Source organism: Lissotriton helveticus, chromosome 4_1 (assembly GCF_964261635.1).
Source record: "Lissotriton helveticus chromosome 4_1, aLisHel1.1, whole genome shotgun sequence".
Classification (NCBI taxonomy): Eukaryota; Metazoa; Chordata; class Amphibia; order Caudata; family Salamandridae; genus Lissotriton; species Lissotriton helveticus.
The window spans coordinates 2,010,718,963-2,010,742,587 of NC_136063.1; positions in this window are offsets into that span (position 1 = coordinate 2,010,718,963).

Genomic DNA, 23,625 nt, shown 5'->3' on the forward strand with positions numbered 1-23,625 from the left:
GACACAATATTTTACGAACAAAGTGTAGACACTCATGTCAACGACTCGAATACCTATACAGTTATCATTTCAGATCCTACGAAAGAATTTATCAAGGTTCTAAATATCATAATTGAAAAAGCCATGAATTCAGGATCCATCGGTTCAAAAGAGAGAGAATATCTAACAAAGTCTAATCCGAGCATACCATATATATATATATGATTCCCAAAATTCATAAAAACGCAACAACACCGCCTTTACGACCAATAGTATCAACCATCAGATCAATACATGAACCCGTGGGGAAATATATTGACAGACACTTACAAAACATTGTCCAAAACAGCAGTACTTACATAAAAGATACAACTCACTTTCTAAATATATTGGAAAATGAAAAGGACAAATTTACCAGTAACATGCTGATGGCAAGCATAGATGTGAAGTCGTTATACACTTCAATACCCCATGACTTGGGTATATCAGCGGTAGAAAGTTTTTTAGTCAGTGAGGACAAACCAGAAAATTTGAAAGTGTTTATAATGGAGTTGCTACATTTCACGCTGTATCACAGCTACTTTGAGTGGAAAGACAAATTCTATATACAGGCCTCAGGTACATCTATGGGCAATTGTGCAGCCCCTTGCTATGCAAATACATTCATGCACAGATTTGAGATTGACCACATACTCAACAATGAACAATGGCAGGGGAATCTAATCACCTATAAGAGGTACATCGATGACATTTTTGTCCTATGGAAAGGGAATCAAGACAGCCTAGAACAGGCCCTAAAAGAGTTGAACCAGGTCAATGCAAGAATTCAGTTCACTTTTACTATCAGTAAAAAAGAATTATCATTCTTAGATGTATTGATAAAAAACAACGAGGGAATGATTACACTAGTGTATTCTCTAAATCAACTGACAGAAACAATTTACTACACTACAACAGTTTCCATCAAAACTCACTTAAACAACATCTACCATTTTCTCAACTGCTGAGAATAAAAAGAATAGCATCAACAGAGGAACTTTACCAAAAACACAAAAGAGAAACACTGGATAAATTCAAGAAACGAGGATATCCAGAGACCATCCTGGAATCAGCTGCGGAAAGAGCGGACAAACTACAAAGAAGACACTTACTCCTACAAAAAACGAGAGAAGAGGAACAGAGAATGGTATTTGTGTCAAGGTTTTCCACAAGAAGTGGAGAAATAAAGAGGAGCATCAAAAAACATTGGCCACTTTTATCCCTTGAGGACGACTTTAAAGGAATTTTCAAAAAAAAAACCATCTTTGCTTACGAAAGAACAAAAAATGTAAAAGAACTAATCAGACACACTTCCAACCAACCGGCAATGACCTACAAAGGCACTTTACCCTGCCACAATTGTGGCAATTGTTCCGCAATCATAAAAAGTAACATCATCAATCATCCCACAAAAGGATCACCTATCAAGTTGAAAGTAACAGGCACATGCGATTCAAGCAATTTAATTTACATGCTAAGATGCCCATGTGGGAAGTCATATGTGGGCAAAACCCAACGCAAACTAAAAACTAGAATAATCGAACATAAAAGTAACATTCGATTAAATAACCAAAAATCGCCGATTGCCACTCATTTCAACGAAGCAAATCACAATGTGAGCCAACTTCGATTTTGTATCTTGGAAATGGTGCCAACCTTGCCTGGCAGAGACAACAACAGTCACCTCTTAAGGAGAGAAATTTTTTGGATGAATTTCCTTAATACGATGAATCCAGTTGGACTCAATGAAAAATTAGATTTCAGTTGTTTTTTATAAATCTGGTTTTTGATGTCAGACACAATTGTGCATAATTATTGATTATTCTGAAATTTAATGTGCCACATGTTCTTCTCTTAACATTGTTTAATAATTGTCTTTGATGAATTATAAATCGTTTTTGATTGTTTACGAGTTGGATATAAGTCACAGCTAATACATTCACACTAGATACCCCACAGCCATTTACACTCATAATACTTTTCACTCTACCGCAATTGTAAACACCCTCAGACAGAACATAAACGAAGCTCCAAGTCCTTCGTTTATTTTCAGTTTTCACAATCCGAAAACATTCTTTAGACAGAACACAAACTGAGCACGGAGTCCCTCGTCTATTTTTAATGCGCCCGATTATAAACATGACACCAGTCCTTCGTTCTTTTCTCCTCATTTTTTGACATTAAAACGAGGCGGGTTCCGGTCACATGATCGGAGTTTGGAAACAAACTAAAATCTACCCGCGGATGCGGGTTGTGGAATAGACGAAATCGGCAACATCTACTATTACAGGTAAGACGCTGTTTTAGCGTCATTTGATCTTGTTATACAGACTGTATAACCTACTAAGATAATAAGTACAAACTCTAAATGCTCGTCTACCATTATTGGTTTAGATCGTGATTTCAGATTTTTCAGCGTTTTGAACTTTCGTGACGTTCATTGAAAAGGTCAGTCCCATTTATCTCCTCACAAACACGCTGTCTAAGCAACAGGGTTATAAAGGTTTTACACCATGTTCACCTAGAGTAAATGTCGCTTTTACCAAACACACAGTGACACATGGCATGTGGGGTCAAATATCACTGAAAACAAAAGTGGTGAAAAGAATGTATATAAAATTGTAACATGACTGAATGTAAACTGGTTTACTGAACCGCCATATAATGATTGTTTCAGACAAGGAATCCCCTGAAGAAGGGCTTTATGCTTGAAATGCATTGGGAACTAAGAATGCATTGGAAATTGTATGAAAATAATACAAAAAATGAAAAGCATATCTACTAAAAATAATGAAAATATTTGAAAATAAAAATTCATGAAAACTACAAAACTACGTTGAGTACTTATTCAAGGAAAATCAAAAGGAGTGCGAGGTAGGGGTGTTTCTTGAGTGCCAGGAATCACACAGACTACAGACATTGCACGTACCCTAATCGCTCAGTAGGGTAACCTACCTACGCACCACCGACCTACAAAAAAGCCTAACACACGTTAATCCATTCAACACACTGGAAAAGGAGTGCGGAATCATATTCCAATTGGACAATCACAGTTTCCTTCTGAGCAAAAAGGATTCGCGCACCACAATTAACCAAAATCAACATGCAATTCGCGGAAATTGCACATACCACCGAACAAAGGGCAGACACGTTAGTCTTCACAGAGGAGGATACCAGTCGCATTTATTCCTTGATCGAAGAAACAGAAGAAATATGTCCTGGTACAGGTTCAAAAGAGTCTACAATTAAACAATTACTGTATATATCTAAACGAATAGTCAATCAAAAACTGCATGCAAGTACATTATCAAGTACCACAAAACACAAAGGATTCCACGAGGACTTAGGATATCCTTAAAATCAACCCTATGTAAAAATAATGCAAGGTTTACAGAGCGCTGGCAAGCCATATTGAACAAGTGTTCACTCGATTTGATTTTACTAATAATTGAAGAGTTGGCTAAGTTAATAGAGGATCTCACAAAAGAAATAAACCAAACAAAAGATGATCTATCGAAAGTAACAACAAAAGAGGAATGGAACCAAATCCTAGCTGACACATATATAAAATTGGACGAATACACAAAAGAGATAAATGACAGGAAGTTATGTAAATTCAAAAGGGACACCACTGATTACCGCCTAGGTGAAGTATACACATGGGCGGAAATTTATGCAAAAAGACGTCAACAAAAACCAAACGCATCAACCAGTGATACCTCGTCGGACGGTTCCGAATATAAAAGACCAACTTTTGAAAGAAGACCAAGAACAGGTCCAACAACTCTAAAACAGACAGGTAAAGGTACCACCCAAGAAACAATTAATACAGAAGTACCAACAACATCACAAACTCCTGTTCCTTTTTTAGAGACAGGTTCCGGACCCTTGGTAGAACCCGGAGGAGCAAAAAAACAAACAAACACAGAAACGGTGGCTCAAAACACCAGGAGTCAGAAACCTTAGTCATAAATATCTCAAAATATAAAATGACGGCTATTGAACTAAAGACACTTCAAAAAGGATCATCGTATGTACCAACATACCACTCAAACCATTTGGAAATGAAAATATGTTTGTACAAATTTTTAAGATCGTTGAGATTAAGACACTTTTTCAGTAATGTCATTGAACCAGGACCCACCGTAGGAAAAGAAGATACATTAATGGGTCTGAGATCCAAAAGCAAATTCATGGCCCCGGTCAGCCATAAAGTTTTGGACGCCTTCGAGAAGGTGGTAACAATGGATTTGGAAGGAATTTTCAAACGCCCTAGACCCAAATACACCAATTTGTCTTCAAAAGAAAGAAGTACTCTACAAAACCTGGCCAATAATCCCCAGGTTACAATTAGACAAGCGGACAAAGGGGGCGCTTTAGTTGTGATGGACACAATATTTTACGAACAAAGTGTAGACACTCATGTCAACGACTCGAATACCTATACAGTTATCATTTCAGATCCTACGAAAGAATTTATCAAGATTCTAAATATCATAATTGAAAAAGCCATGAATTCAGGAACCATCGGTTCAAAAGAGAGAGAATATCTAACAAAGTCTAATCCGAGCATACCATATATATATATGATTCCCAAAATTCATAAAAACGCAACAACACCGCCTTTACGACCAATAGTATCAACCATCGGATCAATACATGAACCCGTGGGGAAATATATTGACAGACACTTACAAAACATTGTCCAAAACAGCAGTACTTACATAAAAGATACAACTCACTTTCTAAATATATTGGAAAATGAAAAGGACAAATTTACCAGTAACATGCTGATGGCAAGCATAGATGTGAAGTCGTTATACACTTCAATACCCCATGACTTGGGTATATCAGCGGTAGAAAGTTTTTTAGTCAGTGAGGACAAACCAGAAAATTTGAAAGTATTTATAATGGAGTTGCTACATTTCACGCTGTATCACAGCTACTTTGAGTGGAAAGACAAATTCTATATACAGGCCTCAGGTACATCTATGGGCAATTGTGCAGCCCCTTGCTATGCGAATACATTCATGCACAGATTTGAGATTGACCACATACTCAACAATGAACAATGGCAGGGGAATCTAATCACCTATAAGAGGTACATCGACGACATTTTTGTCCTATGGAAAGGGAATCAAGACAGCCTAGAACAGGCCCTAAAAGAGTTGAACCAGGTCAATGCAAGAATTCAGTTCACTTTTACTATCAGTAAAAAAGAATTATCATTCTTAGATGTATTGATAAAAAACAACGAGGGAATGATTACCACTAGTGTATTCTCTAAATCAACTGACAGAAACAATTTACTACACTACAACAGTTTCCATCAAAACTCACTTAAACAACATCTACCATTTTCTCAACTGCTGAGAATAAAAAGAATAGCATCAACAGAGGAACTTTACCAAAAACACAAAAGAGAAACACTGGATAAATTCAAGAAACGAGGATATCCCGAGACCATCCTGGAATCAGCTGCGGAAAGAGCGGACAAACTACAAAGAAGACTCTTACTCATACAAAAAACGAGAGAAGAGGAACAGAGAATGGTATTTGTGTCAAGGTTTTCCACAAGAAGTGGAGAAATAAAGAGGAGCATCAAAAAACATTGGCCACTTTTATCCCTTGAGGACGACTTTAAAGGAATTTTCAAAAAAAAAACCATCTTTGCTTACGAAAGAACAAAAAATGTAAAAGAACTAATCAGACACACTTCCAACCAACCGGCAATGACCTACAAAGGCACTTTACCCTGCCACAATTGTGGCAATTGTTCCGCAATCATAAAAAGTAACATCATCAATCATCCCACAAAAGGATCACCTATCAAGTTGAAAGTAACAGGCACATGCGATTCAAGCAATTTAATTTACATGCTAAGATGCCCATGTGGGAAGTCATATGTGGGCAAAACCCAACGCAAACTAAAAACTAGAATAATCGAACATAAAAGTAACATTCGATTAAATAACCAAAAATCGCCGATTGCCACTCATTTCAACGAAGCAAATCACAATGTGAGCCAACTTCGATTTTGTATCTTGGAAATGGTGCCAACCTTGCCTGGCAGAGACAACAACAGTCACCTCTTAAGGAGAGAAATTTTTTGGATGAATTTCCTTAATACGATGAATCCAGTTGGACTCAATGAAAAATTAGATTTCAGTTGTTTTTTATAAATCTGGTTTTTGATGTCAGACACAATTGTGCATAATTATTGATTATTCTGAAATTTAATGTGCCACATGTTCTTCTCTTAACATTGTTTAATAATTGTCTTTGATGAATTATAAATCGTTTTTGATTGATTACGAGTTGGATATAAGTCACAGCTAATACATTCACACTAGATACCCCACAGCCATTTACACTCATAATACTTTTCACTCTACCGCAATTGTAAACACCCTCAGACAGAACATAAACGAAGCTCCAAGTCCTTCGTTTATTTTCAGTTTTCACAATCCGAAAACATTCTTTAGACAGAACACAAACTGAGCACGGAGTGCCTCGTCTATTATTAATGCGCCCGATTATAAACATGACACCAGTCCTTCGTTCTTTTCTCCTCATTTTTTTACATTAAAACGAGGCGGGTTCCGGTCACATGATCGGAGTTTGGAAACAAACTAAAATCTACCCGCGGATGCGGGTTGTGGAATAGACGAAATCGGCAACATCTACTATTACAGGTAAGACGCTGTTTTAGCGTCATTTGATCTTGTTATACAGACTGTATAACCTACTAAGATAATAAGTACAAACTCTAAATGCTCGTCTACCATTATTGGTTTAGATCATGATTTCAGATTTTTCAGCGTTTTGAACTTTCGTGACGTTCATTGAAAAGGTCAGTCCCATTTATCTCCTCACAAACAAGCTGTCTAAGCAACAGGGTTATAAAGGTTTTACACCATGTTCACCTAGAGTAAATGTCGCTTTTACCAAACACACAGTGACACATGGCATGTGGGGTCAAATATCACTGAAAACAAAAGTGGTGAAAAGAATGTATATAAAATTGTAACATGACTGAATGTAAACTGGTTTACTGAACCACCATATATTGATTGTTTCAGACAAGGAATCCCCTGAAGAAGGGCTTTATGCTTGAAATGCATTGGGAACTAAGAATGCATTGGAAATTGTATGAAAATAATACAAAAAATGAAAAGCATATCTACTAAAAATAATGAAAATATTTGAAAATAAAAATTCATGAAAACTACAAAACTACGTTGAGTACTTATTCAGGGAAAATCAAAAGGAGTGCGAGGTAGGGGTGTTTCTTGAGTGCCAGGAATCACACAGACTACAGCCTTTCCCCTTGTGACCTTGCTGCATATAGGCTAGGGATGGCGAATGGATCTTTTGAATACTCTGCTATAACGCGATGGAACTGACCTGAGGATGTAGACCGGGGTCTTGATGATCGCAGACTATGCTTTTCACGGAAATGATGATACATGACTGCTGGACGAAGTATATTGAGGGGCAGGGGGAAGGTTGCCATATTGCCTTGTTGGTTGTGCATAGATGGTGTGGTCTGAGATATGCCGCAGCAATGGGACGGTAGGGGCGGATGTTGAGATCGTTTACCCGATCCTCTCCTGCTTAGCTCACTAGCGGGAGTTGGGCACCTCTACGCCCCCACGTATGGGAATTCCCCACAAAATGTTTGGTGCAATGTTCCTAGTTGGGAGGTTGGGGGGTTGGGGACGGCTTTGGCAGGTTTTGGGAGCTGAAGTGGGTGGGGGGGGATGGCTGCTTTCGGGGGTTTCAGATCTGGTTCAGTATTTTCTACCGTGGGTGGGTGGAAGAGGGATGTGGGCGTGATGGTTCAGATCACCTGGATGGTCTTTCTGATCTGTTGTTGGATGATTGCTACGGTTTGTACTATGATTCTTTATTCACGCTTGAGTGCTCAGTTCTGGGGGGGTACACACTGTTTCGCTGATTCAGGATGTTGGGTGAGCGGATGTAATGGCTGAGGGTGGGAACATTAACTGGATTACTTGGAATGTACGGGGATTGAACCGTCCCCAGAAAACTAGACAAATGTTGGCCTTCCTTAACAAACATGGTGCGCAGGTGGTCTTTCTACAGGAGACACATCTTCAGGGTAAGGCGGTGAAGGTCGTGGCTAAGCAATGGGCGGGCACTAGAGTTGCGTATACTTACTCTTCATATGCCCGTGGAGTCATGATTTTAATCAAACGAAATGTGCAGTTTGTCACTATGCATGAGGAAATTGACAAAGAAGGTAGATTCATCATACTGCATGGGAAGCTGTGTGGCACACTTGTAACGATGGTCAATGTTTATGGTCCAAATATTGATGACCCAGAGTTCTATTTCGCGCTTTGGAATAGGGTATATGCCCTACCACCTTCGGCGATTGTATGTGGAGGAGACTGGAATGTGACTCTAGACGGTGTGCTAGACAGAAAGGATGTGAGGCCGTATGTACATCGAAAGCCGACTGATGCTGTGCGTGATGGTATGAATGGACTAGGCCTGGTGGATGTTTGGAGGTTAGGGAATCCGGGTACATGCTATACGTCTGCGCACGATACGTGGTCGAGACTCGACTATTGGCTGGTGACGAGAGATGTTAGTGGATGGGTTAAGGGGATGAGACACTTGCCCAGGACTCTTTCTGATCATGCTCCTGTGCTGATGGAGGTGGGGTTACCGACACACTTTCCGGCCCCCTTTTCGTGGCGTTTATCCCCTGGCATACTAACGGATCTAGTGATGCGCGAGAGTCTGAGGACGTTTGTAGAGGAGTTTTTTTACACGAATGTAGGGTCTGTTGAAAGTATGTGCACATTGTGGGAGGCATTTAATGTAACCGTACGGGGAGAATGTGTGGGTCTACAGTCGGGTGTGCTAAAATCACTGCGGACCTCCATGTCCAAACTAGAAGGAGAGCTGCTGACACTAGAACGAATGCAGGAGCTGCAACCGGAAGCAACTAGGCTAGCGGAGATCCGGACGAAAGTTACTGAATACAATGATCTGGCAGAGCAGGAGGTTAAATTTTTATCCAAACGTGCTAGGGCGAGGTATTATAGTGAAGGGGGACGAGCAGGACGAGGGCTAGCGGATAGAATTAGAGAACCCTGGGCCAGGCATTGCAGTATACAGGAAATAGTTACTGAGGACACTACCGTGACGAATGCTACTGACATTCTGAATTGCTTTGTACGGTATTATGGGAAGATGTATGAGTACAGGGAGACAGCGGAGGAGGACGAGTTGGCGCGGTATTTAGATGATATAGCATTGGTCTGGCTATCGAAGAGACAGCAGGATTTCTTGATGCACCATATAACTGAAGGAGAGATTCGAGATGCGATAGCATCCCTGCCTAATGGCAAGGCGGCTGGTACCGATGGTTTGCCATCCGAATTTTACAAAGAATATATAGATCTTTTGGTGCCCCGATTGGCGATGGTACTGGAGGAGGCGTTAGAACAGGGGCAACTGCCGGCGACAATGAGGGAGGCACTGCTGGTTGCACTGCCAAAGCCGGGCAAACCGCTAAACAGCTGCGAGTCGTACCATCCTCTATCTCTAATGAATACTGATGTAAAGATCATTGCTAAAGTGCTGTCCACGCGATTACGATTGATATTGCCGGTTATGGTGTTGCCAGATCAATCTGGATTTGTACCCCTCCGCTCTACCACTCATAATCTGAGAGCTCTGTTTGCGGTCCTCCATCTCCTTAAACCTGACTTGGCGGCGGTGGCGGTTTTGCTTAATGCCGCAAAGGCCTTCGATTCCGTGGCATGGCGCTACATGATAGCAGTACTGCATCGCATGGGAGTACCGTTTTTTTTCACCTCCTTGGTTACGCTACTATATACCAACCCGGTGGCTCGAGTGAGGGTGAATGGACATTTGTCGGCTCCGTTCTCTATACAGAGGGGCACGAGGCAGGGGTGTCCCCTATCGCCCTTACTTTTTGCTATAGTGTTAGAGCCCTTGGCCTGTATCTTGCGGGAGAGATACGCGGATACGGCGCTACGATTCCCTCTCAGGTCTCTGGCGGTATCCATGTATGCTGATGACATGGTCCTGTATATAAGAGACCCTGTACAGAATTTGGACAAAGTGCTTCGGGAATTTATCAGGTTCGGGCGATTTTCTGGACTATCCATCAATTGGGATAAGTCCATATTATTACCACTGACGGACGCTACTCTACCTTTCCCATCTGAGTTTCCGTTGGAGTGGGCACTGGAACCGGTGCGATATTTGGGAATATGGGTCCACAGGGACAGTAAGGAAACGATCCGGGCCAATTACGGGGTGGCTATTTCAAAATTGGAGGACCAAGTTGCCCGCTGGGTCAGACTACCGTTATCGTTTGCTGATAGGGTTTCCCTCATTAAGATGGTGGTACTGCCCAATTTTTTGTATTACTTTGTTAATGTGCCGATCACCCTAACGTCCCATTTTTTTTGCGCAGTTACAATCCTTATTAATTACATTGGCCTGGGCTGGTAAGAAGCCGAGAGTGAGGTGGGATGTCTTAATAAAACCATACGAGATGGGAGGGTTTGCTGTACCGGATATGAAGCTATATTATCTTTGCACGCGTGCACACTTTGCCACTTACTGGTTGTCGGCTCCACCGTACACGCCCCATGTGGCACTGGAGGCCAGCGCAGTTCTTCCGTTGCCCCTCAGGGCAATGATAGTGAACTCTTGCTCCATCTTTGATAAGGGGGAAGTGGACACGGTACACAGTACATATAGTGCTTGGCAGGAGCTGGGACGTAGATCACATAGACTACCGCTGTATGCGCCAAATATGCCGTTGTTGCATCATGCTGAGATTTCGGTTTCAGGTGAACTAGGAGCTTTGCAGTTATTCCAAAATGCCGGTGTGGTGACTATGGGTGACGTATTCCCCACTGCTACTTTCCTTTCCCTGCAGACTTTGCTGGATCAGACAAATAACTGCACGATGGCTACATTCTTGTATGTTAGACTTCGGGCTGCGGTACGGGCCTTATATCCCTCATACCCGGACGAACCACCGGTCTTGGGCGCCTTGCAGCTCTTATATACATCGACCAGTAGAGTCAAATTGATTTCACGGTTATATAAGGCCTCGCAGGAGGATGAGGGAGGGAGAGCTGTGTCTGCCAAAGCTAGATGGGATGCATGCTTGCAGGATCCGCTGACTGAGGATGAATGGGCTGAATGCTGCTCCATGACTGGGGGATTTGCAGCTAATGGTAATTTTCGCCTCATCCACTATAAATTTGTACAACAATGGTACTATACGCCTGCCCAGTTGGCGAGATATGGCTTGCGGGACCAGTCCTGTTGTGTGCGATGCGGAATGGAGGGGGCTGACTTTATTCATTTAGCATGGGGCTGTGCTAGAGTGCATGCGTTTTGGGTGGATGTGACTGCAGCGCTTTCTGAAATGACATCGACTGAAATTCATACTGACCCGCGACTTTGCCTATTAGGGATTGCTTCTGGAGTGCCAGCTGGGATGAGACGCCTGGTGGTGATTGCCCTGCAGATTGCCAAGAGAAGAGTAGCTGTGACATGGGGAGGGAAGCGGGCGCCGGCTGTTAAACTATGGCTCAACGATATGGCGTACTGTAGAGATCAATTGCTCTGTTATTATGAGGACCTACCGGAAGCTTCCAGACCACGGGATATATGGGGCCCCTATACTGCCTATGTGCTGTCGAAACTAACGGATGAGGAGGGTCCTTAACTGGCTCTCCTCTGCAGGTTACATTGTCTGAGCTATAGATGTGAGGAGGGGGAATCTCCTACCTAAGTGTCTACCTAATGTGACATAAATAGGCCCACTAGCTTACCTATCCATTTACGCGAGTTGTGCCTTATTGCTGACTCCTCCAGGTGCCTACTTATATTGGCCGAGTACACCCGAATTGCATACCAGCCAGGGGGGCGATACGAGGTTTTGGCCATGGATCCTTCTACTCCTACACTTTATTGTAGTTCTTTGTTGCCAAGATCTGAACCCGGGGATGTTGGGTGGGGGGGAGCTGTTTGGTGTTTTGTGTTTTGAAATGAGACTGCTCACAATGTGTATGAAAATTGGCACATGAATCGGTATTACATTGTAACTTGGTAATGTCTTTTACAACTTTGTGCAATTGAGATATATGTATGAAACGATTTGCGGCTGTCCCGGTTTGGGTTGTAGGCCATCGGCTGTGTTCTTGTTGAACTGATAATAAAGGTCTCAAAAAAAAAAAAAGCTCTGTCTCAATAGCTTTAGGCTACCGACCCATCAATGGTGGAGAGACTTCTTAGGAAGACACCACATGCTGACACCTTTTTATCCTCCTTCCTGAAGAAGCTTGAGTAGCAATGCCATTTTAGTGTTAGTGTAGGGATAGATTAATGCTTTTTATTCATCGATCCTCGATGCAGGGAAATTTGTACTCATGCTTTCTGATCCTCTGCATTCTGCTTCTTGAATTAATTGTATTATTCATGCTACATCACCATAATTGGATACATAGATTTGGCTTTACTCTAATTCTGATGTATTTTTACTTTCTCATCTTGAGGTGCCTTTATGTTAAATTATGTTTGGCTTTGTAATAAATCCAACTAACTTTACGTAGTTGTCTATGCTAACTATGTGTTCAAAAGTATTCCTGGTTAATTGATTGGCTTAATAAAAAATGTTCTCCTATCCATGCTGCTAAAAAGATCCATTGAATTGTGGCTCTAGAACCGGTCCAGAACCTATGGTCCTGGCCTTTCATTATCATATTGTGCTACATGTGATTTCACCTGTGATTAAGATATGCAAGATATCAGAGTTCATCTTGCAGTTTAATAGTATGATTACCCTGAAAGAGCAGATGTGATCTCAAATTTACCTAGAAAGAACATATATATCAACAACCGATGGGCCTGTGTCCCCAGTCTAAAAATAAAAATATCTATACAGTAGAAATATATGGAAATTAGTGTACAATGAGGTCGGTAGGTATTAAGTGGTTTAGATCAAGTCAGAGGTAGTAGTATCTATGCATTCTTGTAATCACTGACGACTGTAGAATGAACAACTCAGTTTGTTTCTATTGTCTTCCAAGGATATAACCTCTTGTCTGTCATGGAATGAACAATCTGTGTCGTGGCTTGAATTTATTTATTATGTAGAAAATCTACTTACTTTAGGATGAGGAAAAATGTAACCCGTAGCATTACAAAGTAAATTCAATGTGATGACAAATTAATGGATTGCCCTCAGGCTTGTAGGTGTAGTTGGCATGAATACCACTTTACCTTAAAGGACAATGTCTTGAGTACTGGCCCTCTGTGAGTCACCATCAAAAGAACGGAGAACAGGTATGGGGTGGACACACACATACACACTTACTCACACCATTGCATTCACACACATATACAACAAACCCATCCACATTGCTCACTAACAGATACCCATACATTCATACACACACGCACACACGCATGCATGTACCAAACATACAAACAAAGCTATAAAACGTACCTACACTGTGGAAAGGGAAGCCTCAGAGGTCCTAGGAGGGGAGGGACTCCTACTTTCTCTCATTGGCTGACCTAAGTCAATGTGAGAAGGCAGCAGTACCTCACTTGTCAGAGTTGGACTGAGTCAGGGAGACTGCTGACCCCAACCCACTCTGTGACGAGGTATCACTGGTTGACTCTTGTCCGTGAGCACATCAGGGCTCAAAATTGAAGCACCCAGGTCCAAGGCAATCAGTGATGCTCCCCCACGTCTTGAGGGGGGAGGGCCAAAAGGCACTTTTGCCAGGCTGAAGAGGTCACATCCACAGGGCTGTGAAATCCTCAACATGGCAAAGGTCCACTCAGGAAGCCAGGAGCATGGGCATTTAGTGCATGTCTATCTCCTGGCTGCCTGACCTGAACAAGAAGACTGTTTGTTAGGCTGTCCTTTGCTCAGCCTGACAGACATTCTTCTTGCTGGGAAAAAGGTGGGAGGTGTGGCCCCTCATCCCATATGGACGGGCCACTGCTGCTCTCCAGACAAATACGTTAAGTCATATGGTTGTAGCAAGTTAAGTGTTGTAGGCATAAAGAGTAATAAAACCCAACCTGATAGTTCCCTGATGAATGCAATTAAATAGAGAGCATGCTAACCCACCAGTAATGAAAGTGTATGCATCTTTCGGTAAGGTAATTACAAAAAGGGGGTGGTGATGGACAGAGTATCTGAGTTAATCAGAACACTCCTACCCAGTCAACAGATCAGGGCTTGATCCATCACCGTTTTTTAGCTCACTGCACCATCCCAGTTCAGAACCTGGCTATATGTAAATTAGTCTGTCCCTGGCCCAGTGCATCATGGGAACAGGGCAGACCAGACTACCAAGCCAATTCTTCACTGGAAAGGAAACAAGCTTCCGGGGACCGGTTTCTGGCATTACAGCCGTCTTCAGCCCGGCTTGCTTGAATCCTGATGGTGCAATGAGCAAGGGACTCATGTCTGAGCATACCCTTCCACACTCATGGTGGCCAAATTAATTACAAAAAGGGGGTGGTGATGGACAGAGTATCTGAGTTAATCAGAACACTCCTACCCAGTCAACAGATCAGGGCTTGATCCATCACTGTTTTTTAGCTCACTGCACCATCCCAGTTCAGAACCTGGCTATATGCAAATTAGTCTGTCCCTGGCCCAGTGCATCATGGGAACAGGGCAGACCAAACTACCAAGCCAATTCTTCACTGGAAAGGAAACAAGCTTCCGGGGACCGGTTTATGGCATTACAGCCCTCTTCAGCCCGGCTTGCTTGAATCCTGATGGTGCAATGAGCAAGGGACTCATGTCTGAGCATACCCTTCCACACTCATGGTGGCCAAAATAATTACAAAAAGGGGGTGGTGATGGACAGAGTATCTGAGTTAATCAGAACACTCCTACCCAGTCAACACATCAGGGCTTGATCCATCACCGTTTTTTAGCTCACTGCACCATCCCAGTTCAGAACCTGGCTATATGCAAATTAGTCTGTCCCTGGCCCAGTGCATCATGGGAACAGGGCAGACCAAACTACCAAGCCAATTCTTCACTGGAAAGGAAACAAGCTTCTGGGGACCGGTTTCTGGCATTACAGCCGTCTTCAGCCCGGCTTGCTTGAATCCTGAGGGTGCAATGAGCAAGGGACTCATGTCTGAGCATACCCTTCCACACTCATGGTGGCCAAAATAATTACAAAAAGGGGGTGGTGATGGACAGAGTATCTGAGTTAATCAGAACACTCCTACCCAGTCAACAGATCAGGGCTTGATCCATCACCGTTTTTTAGCTCACTGCACCATCCCAGTTCAGAACCTGGCTATATGCAAATTAGTCTGTCCCTGGCCCAGTGCATCATGGGAACAGGGCAGACCAAACTACCAAGCCAATTCTTCACTGGAAAGGAAACAAGCTTCCGGGGACCGGTTTCTGGCATTACAGCCGTCTTCAGCCCGGCTTGCTTGAATCCTGATGGTGCAATGAGCAAGGGACTCATGTCTGAGCATACCCTTCCACACTCATGGTGGCCAAAATAATTACAAAAAGGGGGTGGTGATGGACAGAGTATCTGAGTCAATCAGAACACTCCTACCCAGTCAACAGATCAGGGCTTGATCCATCACCGTTTTTTAGCTCACTGCACCATCCCAGTTCAGAACCTGGCTATATGCAAATTAGTCTGTCCCTGGCCCAGTGCATCATGGGAACAGGGCAGACCAAACTACCAAGCCAATTCTTCACTGGAAAGGAAACAAGCTTCCGGGGACCGGTTTATGGCATTACAGCCGTCTTCAGCCCGGCTTGCTTGAATCCTGATGGTGCAATGAGCAAGGGACTCATGTCTGAGCATACCCTTCCACACTCATGGTGGCCAAAATAATTACAAAAAGGGGGTGGTGATGGACAGAGTATCTGAGTTAATCAGAACACTCCTACCCAGTCAACAGATCAGGGCTTGATCCATCACCGTTTTTTAGCTCACTGCACCATCCCAGTTCAGAACCTGGCTATATGCAAATTAGTCTGTCCCTGGCCCCGTGCATCATGGGAACAGGGCAGACCAAACTACCAAGCCAATTCTTCACTGGAAAGGAAACAAGCTTCCGGGGACCGGTTTCTGGCATTACAGCCGTCTTCAGCCCGGCTTGCTTGAATCCTGATGGTGCAATGAGCAAGGGACTCATGTCTGAGCATACCCTTCCACACTCATGGTGGCCAAAATAATTACAAAAAGGGGGTGGTGATGGACAGAGTATCTGAGTTAATCAGAACACTCCTACCCAGTCAACAGATCAGGGCTTGATCCATCACCGTTTTTTAGCTCACTGCACCATCCCAGTTCAGAACCTGGCTATATGCAAATTAGTCTGTCCCTGGCCCATTGCATCATGGGAACAGGGCAGACCAAACTACCAAGCCAATTCTTCACTGGAAAGGAAACAAGCTTCCGGGGACCGGTTTCTGGCATTACAGCCGTCTTCAGCCCGGCTTGCTTGAATCCTGATGGTGCAATGAGCAAGGGACTCATGTCTGAGCATACCCTTCCACACTCATGGTGGCCAAAATAATTACAAAAAGGGGGTGGTGATGGACAGAGTATCTGAGTTAATCAGAACACTCCTACCCAGTCAACAGATCAGGGCTTGATCCATCACCGTTTTTTAGCTCACTGCACCCTCCCAGTTCAGAACCTGGCTATATGCAAATTAGTCTGTCCCTGGCCCAGTGCATCATGGGAACAGGGCAGACCAAACTACCAAGCCAATTCTTCACTGGAAAGGAAACAAGCTTCCGGGGACCGGTTTCTGGCATTACAGCCGTCTTCAGCCCGGCTTGCTTGAATCCTGATGGTGCAATGAGCAAGGGACTCATGTCTGAGCATACCCTTCCACACTCATGGTGGCCAAAATAATTACAAAAAGGGGGTGGTGATGGACAGAGTATCTGAGTTAATCAGAACACTCCTACCCAGTCAACAGATCAGGGCTTGATCCATCACCGTTTTTTAGCTCACTGCACCATCCCAGTTCAGAACCTGGCTATATGCAAATTAGTCTGTCCCTGGCCCATTGCATCATGGGAACAGGGCAGACCAAACTACCAAGCCAATTCTTCACTGGAAAGGAAACAAGCTTCCGGGGACCGGTTTCTGGCATTACAGCCGTCTTCAGCCCGGCTTGCTTGAATCCTGATGGTGCAATGAGCAAGGGACTCATGTCTGAGCATACCCTTCCACACTCATGGTGGCCAAAATAATTACAAAAAGGGGGTGGTGATGGACAGAGTATCTGAGTTAATCAGAACACTCCTACCCAGTCAACAGATCAGGGCTTGATCCATCACCGTTTTTTAGCTCACTGCACCATCCCAGTTCAGAACCTGGCTATATGCAAATTAGTCTGTCCCTGGCCCAGTGCATCATGGGAACAGGGCAGACCAAACTACCAAGCCAATTCTTCACTGGAAAGGAAACAAGCTTCCGGGGACCGGTTTCTGGCATTACAGCCGTCTTCAGCCCGGCTTGCTTGAATCCTGATGGTGCAATGAGCAAGGGACTCATGTCTGAGCATACCCTTCCACACTCATGGTGGCCAAAATAATTACAAAAAGGGGGTGGTGATGGACAGAGTATCTGAGTTAATCAGAACACTCCTACCCAGTCAACAGATCAGGGCTTGATCCATCACCGTTTTTTAGCTCACTGCACCATCCCAGTTCAGAACCTGGCTATATGCAAATTAGTCTGTCCCTGGCCCAGTGCATCATGGGAACCGGGCAGACCAAACTACCAAGCCAATTCTTCACTGGAAAGGAAACAAGCTTCCGGGGACCGGTTTCTGGCATTACAGCCGTCTTCAGCCCGGCTTGCTTGAATCCTGATGGTGCAATGAGCAAGGGACTCATGTCTGAGCATACCCTTCCACACTCATGGTGGCCAAAATAATTACAAAAAGGGGGTGGTGATGGACAGAGTATCTGAGTTAATCAGAACACTCCTACCCAGTCAACAGATCAGGGCTTGATCCATCACCGTTTTTTAGCTCGCACCATCCCAGTTCAGAACCTGGCTATATGCAAATTAGTCTGTCCCTGGCCCAGTGCATCATGGGAACAGGGCAGGCCAAACTACCAAGCCAATTCTTCACTGGAAAGGAAACAAGCTTCCGGGGACCGGTTTCTGGCATTACAGCAGTCTTCAGCCCGGCTTGCTTGAATCCTGATGGTGCAATGAGCAAGGGACTCATGTCTGAGCATACCCTTCCACACTCATGGTGGCCAAAATAATTACAAAAAGGGGGTGGTGATGGACAGAGTATCTGAGTTAATCGGGACACTCCTACCCAGTCAACAGATCAGGGCTTGATCCATCACCGTTTTTTAGCTCACTGTACCATCCCAGTTCAGAACCTGGCTATATGCAAATTAGTCTGTCCCTGGCCCAGTGCATCATGGGAACAGGGCAGACCAAACTACCAAGCCAATTCTTCACTGGAAAGGAAACAAGCTTCCGGGGACCGGTTTCTGGCATTACAGCCGTCTTCAGCCCGGCTTGCTTGAATCCTGATGGTGCAATGAGCAAGGGACTCATGTCTGAGCATACCCTTCCACACTCATGGTGGCCAAAATAATTACAAAAAGGGGGTGGTGATGGACAGAGTATCTGAGTTAATCAGAACACTCCTACCCAGTCAACAGATCAGGGCTTGATCCATCACTGTTTTTTAGCTCACTGCACCATCCCACTTCAGAACCTGGCTATATGCAAATTAGTCTGTCCCTGGCCCAGTGCATCATGGGAACAGGGCAGACCAAACTACCAAGCCAATTCTTCACTGGAAAGGAAACAAGCTTCCGGGGACCGGTTTCTGGCATTACAGCCGTCTTCAGCCCGGCTTGCTTGAATCCTGATGGTGCAATGAGAAAGGGACTCATGTCTGAGCATACCCTTCCACACTCATGGTGGCCAAAATAATTACAAAAAGGGGGTGGTGATGGACAGAGTATCTGAGTTAATCAGAACACTCCTACCCAGTCAACAGATCAGGGCTTGATCCATCACCGTTTTTTAGCTCACTGCACCCTCCCAGTTCAGAACCTGGCTATATGCAAATTAGTCTGTCCCTGGCCCAGTGCATCATGGGAACAGGGCAGACCAAACTACCAAGCCAATTCTTCACTGGAAAGGAAACAAGCTTCCGGGGACCGGTTTCTGGCATTACAGCCGTCTTCAGCCCGGCTTGCTTGAATCCTGATGGTGCAATGAGCAAGGGACTCATGTCTGAGCATACCCTTCCACACTCATGGTGGCCAAAATAATTACAAAAAGGGGGTGGTGATGGACAGAGTATCTGAGTTAATCAGAACACTCCTACCCAGTCAACAGATCAGGGCTTGATCCATCACCGTTTTTTAGCTCACTGCACCATCCCAGTTCAGAACCTGGCTATATGCAAATTAGTCTGTCCCTGGCCCATTGCATCATGGGAACAGGGCAGACCAAACTACCAAGCCAATTCTTCACTGGAAAGGAAACAAGCTTCCGGGGACCGGTTTCTGGCATTACAGCCGTCTTCAGCCCGGCTTGCTTGAATCCTGATGGTGCAATGAGCAAGGGACTCATGTCTGAGCATACCCTTCCACACTCATGGTGGCCAAAATAATTACAAAAAGGGGGTGGTGATGGACAGAGTATCTGAGTTAATCAGAACACTCCTACCCAGTCAACAGATCAGGGCTTGATCCATCACCGTTTTTTAGCTCACTGCACCATCCCAGTTCAGAACCTGGCTATATGCAAATTAGTCTGTCCCTGGCCCAGTGCATCATGGGAACAGGGCAGACCAAACTACCAAGCCAATTCTTCACTGGAAAGGAAACAAGCTTCCGGGGACCGGTTTCTGGCATTACAGCCGTCTTCAGCCCGGCTTGCTTGAATCCTGATGGTGCAATGAGCAAGGGACTCATGTCTGAGCATACCCTTCCACACTCATGGTGGCCAAAATAATTACAAAAAGGGGGTGGTGATGGACAGAGTATCTGAGTTAATCAGAACACTCCTACCCAGTCAACAGATCAGGGCTTGATCCATCACCGTTTTTTAGCTCACTGCACCATCCCAGTTCAGAACCTGGCTATATGCAAATTAGTCTGTCCCTGGCCCAGTGCATCATGGGAACCGGGCAGACCAAACTACCAAGCCAATTCTTCACTGGAAAGGAAACAAGCTTCCGGGGACCGGTTTCTGGCATTACAGCCGTCTTCAGCCCGGCTTGCTTGAATCCTGATGGTGCAATGAGCAAGGGACTCATGTCTGAGCATACCCTTCCACACTCATGGTGGCCAAAATAATTACAAAAAGGGGGTGGTGATGGACAGAGTATCTGAGTTAATCAGAACACTCCTACCCAGTCAACAGATCAGGGCTTGATCCATCACCGTTTTTTAGCTCGCACCATCCCAGTTCAGAACCTGGCTATATGCAAATTAGTCTGTCCCTGGCCCAGTGCATCATGGGAACAGGGCAGGCCAAACTACCAAGCCAATTCTTCACTGGAAAGGAAACAAGCTTCCGGGGACCGGTTTCTGGCATTACAGCAGTCTTCAGCCCGGCTTGCTTGAATCCTGATGGTGCAATGAGCAAGGGACTCATGTCTGAGCATACCCTTCCACACTCATGGTGGCCAAAATAATTACAAAAAGGGGGTGGTGATGGACAGAGTATCTGAGTTAATCGGGACACTCCTACCCAGTCAACAGATCAGGGCTTGATCCATCACCGTTTTTTAGCTCACTGTACCATCCCAGTTCAGAACCTGGCTATATGCAAATTAGTCTGTCCCTGGCCCAGTGCATCATGGGAACAGGGCAGACCAAACTACCAAGCCAATTCTTCACTGGAAAGGAAACAAGCTTCCGGGGACCGGTTTCTGGCATTACAGCCGTCTTCAGCCCGGCTTGCTTGAATCCTGATGGTGCAATGAGCAAGGGACTCATGTCTGAGCATACCCTTCCACACTCATGGTGGCCAAAATAATTACAAAAAGGGGGTGGTGATGGACAGAGTATCTGAGTTAATCAGAACACTCCTACCCAGTCAACAGATCAGGGCTTGATCCATCACTGTTTTTTAGCTCACTGCACCATCCCACTTCAGAACCTGGCTATATGCAAATTAGTCTGTCCCTGGCCCAGTGCATCATGGGAACAGGGCAGACCAAACTACCAAGCCAATTCTTCACTGGAAAGGAAACAAGCTTCCGGGGACCGGTTTCTGGCATTACAGCCGTCTTCAGCCCGGCTTGCTTGAATCCTGATGGTGCAATGAGAAAGGGACTCATGTCTGAGCATACCCTTCCACACTCATGGTGGCCAAAATAATTACAAAAAGGGGGTGGTGATGGACAGAGTATCTGAGTTAATCAGAACACTCCTACCCAGTCAACAGATCAGGACTTGATCCATCACCGTTTTTTAGCTCACTGCACCTTCCCAGTTCAGAACCTGGCTATATGCAAATTAGTCTGTCCCTGGCCCAGTGCATCATGGGAACAGGGCAGACCAAACTACCAAGCCAATTCTTCACTGGAAAGGAAACAAGCTTCCGGGGACCGGTTTCTGGCATTACAGCCGTCTTCAGCCTGGCTTGCTTGAATCCTGATGGTGCAATGAGCAAGGGACTCATGTCTGAGCATACCCTTCCACACTCATGGTGGCCAAAATAATTACAAAAAGGGGGTGGTGATGGACAGAGTATCTGAGTTAATCAGAACACTCCTACCCAGTCAACAGATCAGGGCTTGATCCATCACCGTTTTTTAGCTCACTGCACCATCCCAGTTCAGAACCTGGCTATATGCAAATTAGTCTGTCCCTGGCCCAGTGCATCATGGGAACAGGGCAGACCAAACTACCAAGCCAATTCTTCACTGGAAAGGAAACAAGATTCCGGGGACCGGTTTCTGGCATTACAGCCGTCTTCAGCCCGGCTTGCTTGAATCCTGATGGTGCAATGAGCAAGGGACTCATGTCTGAGCATACCCTTCCACACTCATGGTGGCCAAAATAATTACAAAAAGGGGGTGGTGATGGACAGAGTATCTGAGTTAATCAGAACACTCCTACCCAGTCAACAGATCAGGGCTTGATCCATCACCGTTTTTTAGCTCACTGCACCATCCCAGTTCAGAACCTGGCTATATGCAAATTAGTCTGTCCCTGGCCCAGTGCATCATGGGAACAGGGCAGACCAAACTACCAAGCCAATTCTTCACTGGAAAGGAAACAAGCTTCCGGGGACCGGTTTCTGGCATTACAGCCGTCTTCAGCCCGGCTTGCTTGAATCCTGATGGTGCAATGAGCAAGGGACTCATGTCTGAGCATACCCTTCCACACTCATGGTGGCCAAAATAATTACAAAAAGGGGGTGGTGATGGACAGAGTATCTGAGTTAATCAGAACACTCCTACCCAGTCAACAGATCAGGGCTTGATCCATCACCGTTTTTTAGCTCACTGCACCATCCCAGTTCAGAACCTGGCTATATGCAAATTAGTCTGTCCCTGGCCCAGTGCATCATGGGAACAGGGCAGACCAAACTACCAAGCCAATTCTTCACTGGAAAGGAAACAAGCTTCCGGGGACCGGTTTCTGGCATCACAGCCGTCTTCAGCCCGGCTTGCTTGAATCCTGATGGTGCAATGAGCAAGGGACTCATGTCTGAGCATACCCTTCCACACTCATGGTGGCCAAAATAATTACAAAAAGGGGGTGGTGATGGACAGAGTATCTGAGTTAATCAGAACACTCCTACCCAGTCAACAGATCAGGGCTTGATCCATCACCGTTTTTTAGCTCACTGCACCATCCCAGTTCAGAACCTGGCTATATGCAAATTAGTCTGTCCCTGGCCCAGTGCATCATGGGAACAGGGCAGACCAAACTACCAAGCCAATTCTTCACTGGAAAGGAAACAAGCTTCCGGGGACCGGTTTATGGCATTACAGCCGTCTTCAGCCCGGCTTGCTTGAATCCTGATGGTGCAATGAGCAAGGGACTCATGTCTGAGCATACCCTTCCACACTCATGGTGGCCAAAATAATTACAAAAAGGGGGTGGTGATGGACAGAGTATTTGAGTTAATCAGAACACTCCTACCCAGTCAACAGATCAGGGCTTGATCCATCACCGTTTTTTAGCTCACTGCACCATCCCAGTTCAGAACCTGGCTATATGCAAATTAGTCTGTCCCTGGCCCAGTGCATCATGGGAACAGGGCAGACCAAACTACCAAGCCAATTCTTCACTGGAAAGGAAACAAGCTTCCGGGGACCGGTTTCTGGCATTACAGCCGTCTTCAGCCCGGCTTGCTTGAATCCTGATGGTGCAATGAGCAAGGGACTCATGTCTGAGCATACCCTTCCACACTCATGGTGGCCAAAATAATTACAAAAAGGGGGTGGTGATGGACAGAGTATCTGAGTTATGTGGAAAAGTAAATTTTGCTATGTTCTGTGTCACTACGTGTCATCCATCATATGTTATGTGTGCATGATTAAATA